We start from the raw sequence: 9,788 nt of genomic DNA on the forward strand, positions 1-9,788 counted from the left end.
TTTCACATTGACGATGAAACACAGAAATTGCATCGATATTGAACACAAAAGGCAAAATGTCGACTTCTTTACAAGAGGAGTAACTCTTCTAATAGTTCGTGCTTTGAGCTTTCCTGGGACAGCGGTATTATATTCCGATGCACCACTGCAGGTTTACTGTGACACTTGGACCTTCACATTGACGATAAAACGCAGAAATTGCATCGATATTGAATAAAAAAGGCATAATGTCGACTTATTTACATGAGGAGTAACTCTTCTAATATTTTGTTCTTTGAGCCTTTCCTGGGACAGCAGTATTAGATTCCGATGAACCCCTGCAAGTTTACTGTATCCTTTGGACCCTCATATTGACGATGAAACACAGAAATTGCATCGATTTTGAATACAAAGGCAAAATGTCGACTTATTTATAAGAGGAGTAACTCTTCTAATAGTTCGCGCTTTGAGCCTTTCCTGGGACAGCAGTATTAGATCCCAATGCACCACTGCATGTTTACTATATCCCTTAGACCTTCCAATCAACGATGAAACACAGAAATTGCATCGATATTGAATACAAAAGGCAAAATGTCGACTTATTTACAAGAGGAGTAACTCTTCTAATAGTTTGTGCTTTGAGTCTTTCCTGGGACAGCAGTATTAGATTCCGATGCACCACTGGAGGTTTACTGTATCCCTTGGACCTTCACATTGACGATGAAACACAGAAATTGCATTGATATTGAATACAAGACGCAAAATTTCGAATTATTTACAAGAGGAGTAACTCTTCTAATAGTTTCTGCTTTTAGCCTTTCCTGATAGAGCAGTATTAGATTCCGATGCACCACTGCATGTTTACTGTATCCCTTGGACCTTGACATTGACGATGGATCACAGTAATTGCAACGATGTTGAATACAAAACGCAAAATGTCGACTTATTTACAAGAGGAGTAACTCTTCTTATAGTTTGTGCTTTGAGCCTTTCCTGGGACAGCAGTATTATATTCCGATGCATCACTGCATGTTTACTGTATCTCTTGGCCCTTCACATTGATGATGAAACACAGATATTGCATCGATATTGAATACAAAAGGGAAAATGTCGGCTTATATCCAAAAGGAGTAACTCTTCTAATAGTTTGTGCTTTGAGCCTTTCCTGGGGCAGCAGTATTAGATTCCGATGCACCACTGGAGGTTTACTGTATCCCTTGGACCTTCACATTGACGATGAAACACAGAAATTGCATCGATATTGAATACAAAAGGCAAAATATCGACTTATTTACAAGAGGAGTAACTCTTCTAATAGTTCGTGCTTTGAGTATTTCCTGGGACAGCAGTATTAGATTCTGAGTCACCATTGCAGGTTTACTGTATCCTTTAAACCTTCAAATCAATGATGAAACACAGTAATTGCATCGATATTGAATACAAAAGGCAAAATGTCGACTTATTTACAAGAGGAGTAAGTCTTCTAATAGTTCGCGCTTTGAGCCTTTCCTGGGACAGCAGTATTAGATTCCGATGCACCACTGCATGTTTAGTATATCCCTTAGACCTTCCAATCAACGATGAAACACAGAAATTGCATCGATATTGAATACAAAAGGCAAAATGTCGAATTATTTACAAGAGGAGTAACTCTTCTAATAGTTTCTGCTTTTAGCCTTTCCTGATAGAGCAGTATTAGATTCCGATGCATAACTGCATGTTTACTGTATACCTTGGACCTTCACATTGACGATGAAAAACAGAAATTGCATCGATATTGAATACAAAAGGGAAATTTCGACTTATTTACAAGAGGAATAACCCTTTAAATATTTTGTTCTTTGAGCCTTTCCTGGGACAGCAGTATTAGATTCCGATGCACCACTGCAGGCTTACTGTATCCCTTGGACCTTCACATTGAAGATGAAACACAGAAATTGCATCGATATGGAATAGAAATTGGAAAATGACGACTTATTTCCAAGATGAGTAAATCTTCTAATAGTTTGTGCTTTGAGCCTTACCTGGGACAACAGTATTAGATTCCGATGCCCCACTGCAAGTTTACTGTATCCCTTGGACCTTGACATTGACGATGAATCACAGTAATTGCAACGATATTGAATACAAAACGCAAAATGTCGACTTATTTTTAAGAGGAGTAACTCTTCTAATAGTTTCTGCTTTGAGCCTTTCCTGGGGCAGCAGTATTAGATTCCGATGCACCACTGGAGGTGTACTGTATCCCTTGGACCTTCACATTGACGATGAAACACAGAAATTGCATTGATATTGAATACAAAACGCAAAATGTCGACTTATTTACAAAAGGAGTAACTCTTCTAATAGTTTCTGCTTTTAGCCTTTCCTGGGAAAGCAGTATTAGATTCCGATGCACCACTGCATGTTTACTGTATCGCTTGGACCTTCAAATTAACAATGAAACACAGATTTGCATCGGGAGTGTAAAAAAACGCACAATGCCGACTTATATCCAAGTGGAGTAACCCTTCTGAGAGTTGTGGTTCTAGCCTCTCGTGGGACAGCAGTATTACATTCCGATGCACCACTGCAGGTTTACTGAATACCTTGGACCTTCACATTGACGATGAAAAACAGAAATTGCATCGATATTGAATACAAAAGGCAAAATTTCGACTTATTTACAAGAGGAATAACCCATCTAATATTTTGTTCTTTGAGCCTTTCCTGGGACAGCAGTATTAGATTCCGATGCACCACTGCATGTTTACTGTATCCCTTGGACCTTCATATTGACGGAGAAACACAGAAATTGCATCGATATTGAATACAAAAGGCAAAATGTCGACTTATTTTCAAGAGGAGTAACTCCTGAAAGAGTTGTGGTTTGAGCCTCTCCTGGGACAGCAGTATTAGTTTCCGATGCACCACAGCAGGTTTACTCTATCCCTTGGACCTTCACATTGTCGATGAAACACAGAAATGACATCGATATTGAATACATAACGCAAAATGTCGACTTATTTACAAGATGCGTAACTCTTCTAATAGTTTGTGCTTTGAGTCCTTCCTGGGACAGCAGTATTAGATTCCGATGCACAACTGTAGGTTTACTGTATCCCTTGGACCTTCACATTGACGATGAAACCCAGAAATTGCATCGATATGGAATAGAAATGGGATAATGACGACTTATTTTCAAGAGGAGTAACTCCTCAAAGAGTTGTGGTTTGAGCCTCTCCTGGGACAGCAGTATTAGTTTCCGATGCACCACAGCAGGTTTACTCTATCCCTTGGACCTTCACATTGTCGATGAAACACAGAAATGACATCGATATTGAATACATAATGCAAAATGTCGACTTATTTCCAAGATGAGTCACTCTTCTAATAGTATGTGCTTTGAGCCTTTCCTGAGACAGCAGTATTAGATTCCGATGCACCACTGCAAGTTTACTGTATCCCTTGGACTTTCACATTGACGATTGATCACAGTAATTGCAACGATATTGAATACAAAACGCAAAATGTCGACTTATTTACAAGTGGAGTAACTCTTCTAATAGTTTGTGCTTTGAGCCTTTCCTGGGACAGCAGTATTAGATTCCGATGCACCACTGCAAGTTTACTGTATCCCTTGCACCTTCAAATCAACGGCGAAAGACAGAAATTGCATCGATATTGAATACAAAAGGCAAAATGTCGACTTATTTACAAGAGGAGTAACTCTTCTAATAATTCGTGCTTTGATCCTTTCCTGGGACGGCAGTATTAGAATCTGATGCACCATTGCAAGTTTACTGTATCCCTTGGACCTTCACATTGACGATGAAACGCAGAAATTGCGACGATATTTAATACAAAAGGCAAAATGTCGCCTTATTTACAAGAAGAATAACTCTTCTAATAGTTTGTGCTTTGAGTATTTTCTGGGACAGCAGTATAAGATTCCGATGCATCACTGCAGGTTTACTGTATCCCTTGGACCTACACATTGACGATGAAACGCAGAAATTGCGACGATATTTAATACAAAAGGCAAAATGTCGACTTATTTACAAGAGGAGTAACTCTTCTAAAAGTTTGTGGTTTGAGCCTTTCCTTGGACAGCAGTATTATATTTCGATGCACCACAGCAGGTTTACTGTATCCCTTGGACCTTCACATTGACGATGAAACACAGAAATTGCGACGATATTTAATACAAAAGGCAAAATGTCGACTTATTTACAAGAGGAGTAACTCTTCTAAAAGTTTGTGGTTTGAGCCTTTCCTTGGACAGCAGTATTATATTTCGATGCACCACAGCAGGTTTACTGTATCCCTTGGACCTTCACATTGACGATGAAACACAGAAATTGCATCGATATTGAATACAAAAGGCAAAATGTCGATTTATTTACAAGAGGAAAAACTCTTCTAATAGTTTGTGCTTTGAGGCTTTCCTTGGACACCAGTATTATCTTCCGATTCACCACTGCTGGTTTACTGTATCCCTTGGACCTTCACGTGGACGATGAAACACAGAAATTGCATCGATATTGAATACAAAAGGGAAAATGTCGACTTATTTACAAGAGGAGTAACTCTTCTAATAGTTTTTGTTTTAGCCTTTCCTGGGACAGCAGTATTATATTCCGATGCACCACTGCAGGTTTACTGTGTCCCTTGCACCTTCACATTGACGATGAAACACAGAAATTGCATCGATATTGAATACAAAAGGCAAAATGTCGACTTATTTACAAGAGGAGTAACTCTTCTAATATTTTGTTCTTTGAGCCATTCCTGGGACAGCAGTATTAGATTCCGATGCACCCCTGCAAGTTTACTGTATCCCTTGGACCTTCATATTGAAGATGAAACACAGAAATTGCATCGATATTGAATACAAAAGGCCAAATGTCGACCTATTTACGAGAGGAGTAACTATTCTAATAGTTTGTGCTATGAGCCTTTCCTGCGACTGCGGTATTATATTCCGATGCACCACTCCAGGTTTACTGTATCTCTTGGACCTTCACATTGACGATGAAACACAGAAATTGCATCGATATTGAATGCAAAAGGCTAAATGTCGTCTTATTTACAAGAGGAGTAACTCTTCTAATAGTTTGTGCTTTGAGCCTTTCCTGGGACAGCAGTATTAGATTCCAGTGCACCATTACCGGTTTCCTGTATCCCTTGGACCTTCACACTGAAGATGAAACACAGAAATTGCATCGAAATTGAATACAAAAGGCAAAATGTCGACTTATTTACAAGAGGAGTTACTCCTCTTATAGTTCGTGATTTTAGCCTTTGCTGGGACAGCAGTATTAGATTCCGATGCACCACTGCAGGTTTACTGTATCTCTTGGACCTTCCAATCAACGATGAAACAAAAAAATTGCATCGATATTGAAAACAAAAGGCAAAATGTCGACTTATTTACAAGATTAGTAACTCTACTAATAGTTTGTGATTTGAGCGTTTCCTGGGACAGCAGTATTAGATTCGGAAGCACAATTGCAAATTTACTGTATCCCTTGGACCCTCACATCGACGATGAAACACAGAAATTGCATCGATATTGAATACAAAAGACAAAATGTCGACTTATTTACAAGAGGAGTAACTCTTCTTATAGTTTCTGCTTCGAGCCTTTCCTGGGACAGCAGTATTATATTCCGATGCACCACTGCAGGTTTACTGTATCTCTTGGCCCTTCACATTGATGATGAAACACAGAAATTGCATCGATGTTGAATACAAAAGGGAAAATGTCGACTTACTTCCAAAAGGAGTAACTCTTCTAATAGTTTGGCTTTGAGCCTTTCCTGGGGCAGCAGTATTAGATTCCGATGCACCACTGCCGGTTTACTGTATCCCTTGGACCCTCACGCTGACGATGAAACACAGAAATTGCATCGATATTGAATGCAAAAGGCAAAATGTCGACTTATTTACAAGAGGAGTAACTCTTCTAATAGTTTGTGCTTTGAGTCTTTCCTGGGACAGCAGTATTAGATTCCGATGCAGCACTGGAATTTTACTGTATCCCTTGGACCTTCACATTGACGATGAAACAGAGAAATTGCATTGATATTGAATACAAAACGCAAAATGTCGACTTATTTACAAGAGGAGTAACTCTTCTAATAGTTTCTGCTTATAGCGTTTCCTGGGACAGCAGTATTATATTATGATGCACAACTGCAGGTTTACTGCATCCCTTGGACTTTCACATTGACGATCAAACACAGAAATTGCATCGATATTGAATACAAAAGGCAAAATGTCGACTTATTTACAAGAGGAGTAACTCTACTAATATTTTGTTCTTTGAGCCTTTCCTGGGACAGCAGTATTAGATTCCGATGAACCCCTGCAAGTTTACTGTATCCTTTGGACCTTCATATTGACGATGAAAACCAGAAATTGCATCGATATTGAATACAAAAGGCAAATTGTCGACTTATTTACTAGAGGAGTAACTATTCTAATAGTTTGTGCTTTGAGCCTTTCCTGCGACAGCAGTATTAGATTCCGATGCACCACTGCAGGTTTACTGCATCCCTTGGACCTCCACACTGACGAAGATACACAGAAATTGCATCGATATTGAATACAAAAGTCAAAATGTCGAGTTATTTACAAGAGGAGTAACTCTTCTAATAGTTTGTGATTTGACCCTTTCCTGGGACAGCAGTAATAGATTCCAAAGCACCATTGCAGGTTTACTGTATCCCTTGGACCCTCACACTGACGATGAAACACAGAAATTGCATCGATATTGAAAACAAAAGGCAAAATGTCGACTTATTTACAAGATTAGTAACTCTACTAATAGTTTGTGATTTGAGCGTTTCCTGGGACAGCGGTATTAGATTCCGAATCACAATTACAGGTTTACTGTATCCCTTGGACCCTCACATTGACGATGAAACACAGAAATTGCATCGATATTGAATACAAAAGGCAAAATGTCGACTTATTTACAAGAGGAGTAACTCTTCTAATAGTTTGTGCTTTGAGCCTTTCCTGGGACAGCAGTATTATATTCCGATGCACCACTGCAGGTTTACTGTATCTCTTGGTCATTCACATTGACGATGAAACACAGAAATTGCATCGATATTGAATACAAAAGGGAAAATGTCGACTTATTTCCAAAAGGAGTAACTCTTCTAATAGTTTGTGCTTTGAGCCTTTCCTGGGACAGCAGTATTAGATTCCGATGCACCACTGCAGGTTTACTGTATCCCTTGGACCCTCACGCTGACGATGAAACACAGAAATTGCATCGATATTGAATACAAAAGGCAAAATGACGACTTATTTACAAGAGGAGTAACTCTTCTAATAGTTTGTGCTTTGAGTCTTTCCTGGGACAGCAGTATTAGATTCCGATGCACCACTGCAGGTTTACTGTATCCCTTGGACCTTCACATTGACGATGAAACACAGAAATTGCATTGATATTGAATACTAATGGCAAAATGTCGACTTATTTACAAGAGGAGTAACTCTTCTAATAGTTTGTGTATTGAGCCTTTCCTGGGACAGCAGTATTATATTCCGATGCACCACTGCAGGTTTACTGTATCCCTTGGAACTTCACACTGACGAAGATACACAGAAATTGCATCGATATTGAATACAAAAGGTAAAATGTCGAGTTATTTACAAGAGGAGTAACTCTTCTAATAGTTCGTGATTTTAGCCATTCCTGGGACAGCAGTACTAGATTCCGATGCACCACTGGAGGTTTACTGTATCCCTTGGACCTTCCAATCAACGATGAAACACAGAAATTGCATCGATATTGAAAACAAAAGGCAAAATGTCGATTTATTAACAAGAGGAGTAACTCTTCTAACAGTTTGTGATTTGACCCGTTCCTGGGACAGCAGTATTAGATTCCAAAGCACCATTGCAGGTTTACTGTATCCCTTGGACTCTCACATTGACGATGAAGCACAGAAATTGCATCGATATTGAATACAAAAGGCAAAATGAAGACTTATTTACAAGAGAAGTAACTCTTTTAATGGTTTGTGCTTTTAGCATTTCCTGCGACAGCAGTATTATATTCCAATGCACAACTGCAGGTTTACTGCATCTCTTGGACCTTCACATTGACGATAAAACACAGAAATTGCATCGATATTGAATACAAGAGTCAAAATGTCGACTTATGTACAAGAGGAGTAACTCTTCTAATTGTTTGTGATTTGAGCCATTCCTGGGACAGCAGTATTATATTCCGATGCACCACTGCAGGTTTACTGTATCCCTTGGACCTTCCAATCAACGCGAAAATCAGAAAATGTATCGATATTGAAAACAAAAGGCAAATTGTCGACTTATTTACAAGATTAGTAACTCTACTAATAGTTTGTGATTTCAGCGTTTCCTGGGACAGCAGTATTAGATTCCGATGCACCTCTGCAGGTTTACTATATCCCTTAGACCTTCCAATCAACGATGAAACAGAAATTGCATCGATATTGAAAACAAAAGGCGAAATGTCGACTTATTTGCAAGAGGAGTTACTCTTCTAATAGTTTGTGCTTTTAGTCTTTCCTGGGACAACAGTATTATATTCCGATGCACCACTGCAGGTTTACTGCATCCCTTGGACCTTCACATTGACGATGAAACACAGAAATTGCCTCGATATTTAATACAAAAGGCAAAATGTCGACTTATTTACAAGAGGAGCAACTCTTCTTATAGTTCGTGATTTTAGCCTTTGCGGGGACAGCAGTATTAGATTCCAATGGACCACTGCAGGTTTACTGTATCCCTTGGACCTTCCAATCAACGCGAAAATCAGAAAATGTATCGATATTGAAAACAAAAGGCAAAATGTCGACTTATTTACAAGATTAGTAACTCTACTAATAGTTTGTGATTTCAGCGTTTCCTGGGACAGCAGTATTAGATTCCGAAGCACAATTGCAGGTTTACTGTATCCCTTGGACCCTCACATTGACGATGAAACACAGAAACTGCATCGATATTGAATACAAAAGGCAAAATTTCGACTTATTTACAAGAGGAATAACCCTTCTAATATTTTGTTCTTTGAGCCTCTCCTGGGACAGCAGTATTAGATACCGATGCACCACTGCAAGTTTACTGTATCCCTTGGACCTTCATATTGACGAAGAAACGCAGAAATTGCATCGATATTGAATACAAAAGGCAAAATGTCGACTTATTTACAAGAGGAGTAACTCCTCTGAGAGTTGTGGTTTGAGCCTCTCCTGGGACAGCAGTATTAAATTCCGATGCACCACAGCAGGTTTACTCTATCCCTTGGAACTTCACATTGACGATGAAACACAGAAATTACTTCGAATTGAATACATAACGCAAAATGACGACTTATTTACAAGATGCGTAACTCTTCTAATAGTTTGTGCTTTGAGTCCTTCCTGGGACAGCAGTATTAGATTCCGATGCACCACTGCAGGTTTACTGTATCCCTTGGACCTTCACATTGACGATGAAACACAGAAATTGCATTGCTATTGAATACAAAAGGCAAAATGTCGACTTATTTACAAGAGGAGTAACTCTTCTAATAGTTTGTGCTTTGAGCCTTTCCTGGGACAGCAGTATTAGATTCCGATGCATCACTGCAGGTTCACTGTATCCCTTTGACCTTCAAATCAACGATAAAACACTGAAATTGCATCGATATTGAATACAAAAGGCAAAATATCTACATATTTACAAGGGCAGTAACTCTTCTAATAGTTTGTGCTTTGAGCCTTTCCTGGGACAGCAGTATTATATTTCGATGCACCACAGCAGGTTTACTGTATCCCTAGTAC

Source organism: Schistocerca cancellata, chromosome 11 (genome assembly GCF_023864275.1).
Source record: "Schistocerca cancellata isolate TAMUIC-IGC-003103 chromosome 11, iqSchCanc2.1, whole genome shotgun sequence".
NCBI lineage: Eukaryota > Metazoa > Arthropoda > Insecta > Orthoptera > Acrididae > Schistocerca > Schistocerca cancellata.